Source organism: Nanorana parkeri, unplaced genomic scaffold, assembly GCF_000935625.1.
Source record: "Nanorana parkeri isolate BGI_ZX_2015 unplaced genomic scaffold, ASM93562v1 scaffold17, whole genome shotgun sequence".
NCBI classification, from domain to species: domain Eukaryota; kingdom Metazoa; phylum Chordata; class Amphibia; order Anura; family Dicroglossidae; genus Nanorana; species Nanorana parkeri.
In genome coordinates, this window is record NW_017306285.1 from 3,573,011 (window position 1) to 3,574,852 (window position 1,842).

Below are 1,842 nucleotides of genomic sequence, written 5' to 3' on the forward strand. Positions count from 1 at the left end.
ATATCCATTTCCATATCCAAAGTAGGCATAGAGGCACTCACTGGCCTTGCAGCGGAGATAAGTCAAAGCAACCGCATTTAATTGTCTTTTCTCCACTGCACAACCTGGGAGTGCCTCTATACCTCCTTTGGATTTGTATGGACATTTCTTTGTGGATGAGCACCCATGTATTTACCTTGGGACTCCATAGGGTTCATTTTAAAAAGTTTATCCCGACTCTGCCATTTGCACAGCACTAGAACCCCTTGATGATACTGACAACTATAGGAATCTCCAGTGCCATCTAGGGGCAGAACGTTTATAGATGAACCCATATGTATATGAACAGTTGTAAACAAAATGATTCAAACCCCCCCCCATTGCAAATCAGGTTTATTGGCAACATTTACAGACATTCAGTTGTTTGCAATGAGCATTTGAAATAGGTCAACACAATGAATTTTTTCAAGTGTTTTCCACAAATTCAACTGAAAATGCAACTTTTAATGACTTCTCCAGTCTCAGAATGATCCAACCCCTTCATGGCAAGCATCTTCAGTACCTAATAGAACTTCCTTTTGCTGTTATGACCTGCTAGAAATGAGATGTGTAGCCAGACACCAGCTTCTGGCAGCGTTCCTGAGGAATCTTAGCCCATTCCTCATGAGCAATGGCCTACAGTTCACTAATATTCTTGGGTTTGCATGCTGCAACCTCCTTCTTCAAATCCCACCGGTGATTTTCTATAGGCTTCAAGTCAGGTGACTTCTGCAACCAAGTCTTGGTGGAATTTGAGGTATGCTTGGGATTATTCTCCTGTTGGAAGGTGCAATGACGACCAAGCTTCAGCTCCCTCACAAACGGCATGACGCTTTCTCCTGGGATTCCTGATATTTCCGTTAATCTATCTTGCCTTCCACCAGACATACCGCTGATCCATAGGGCCTCAGTGCCTGTTGTCACCAAGTCTTGCTGTGGGTCTTTTGCAGTCACTCAAAGGTTTCTGCCTTCTCAGAAATCTGGTTACAGCCATTGATGGCTTCATTTTTCTCCCCCGTCCAGATATTGTAACCACTGTTCCTTTAACTTTAAACTTGTGAACTATGCTCCCAACAGTGATTCTAGGAACATTAAGTGCCTTTGCCATCTTTTTGGATCCTGTTCCTTGTTTGTGAAGGGTGATGATCTCTTCCATTATTTCTAACATTCAATCAAATGTGACACTCAACAAACCCCGAGCCAGTTCAGGTATTTCATGTCTTCTAGCTCAAGCACACCTGGTGCAGCTAATGCAGCCCTTGATTACTTGCATCAGGTGTGTTTGAGGCAACCCCTGTTCTGCAGATGTGTGCTCCTGTGAGGGATTCTATTCAGAGGGTTGGCTCATTCTGAGACAGCAGAGGTCATTAAAAGTTGTGTTTTCAGTTGAATTTGTGGAAACCACTTCATTGTGTTGACCTGTTTCAATTGCTTTTGTTTGATTTGTTCATTGCAAACAGCTGAAAGTTTGTAAATCTTGCCAAAAAACCTGATTTGGAATGGAGGGGGAATCATTTTGGTTACAACTGTATATTATGATTAATGTTTTGGGACACTTGTACAGATAGAAATATAGAGGCCGCTATCACTGACCTCCTTCTGAAAATGGTATCTGCGTGGCTGTCTCAGAGTTCATGATCCAGAACAAGCATGCGGACCGGGTAAGTCAAAGGTGAGTTCCCAACTCCAGATCCGCCTACGGGCTCCGAGTCATTAACTCGAGAAGTAAACAAGCCAATGGATTAAACGGGCAGCAAAGTGACTTAGTGGACTATATCTACAAAGAGTTTGCATGTTCTCCCTGTGCTTGTGTGGGTTTCCTAC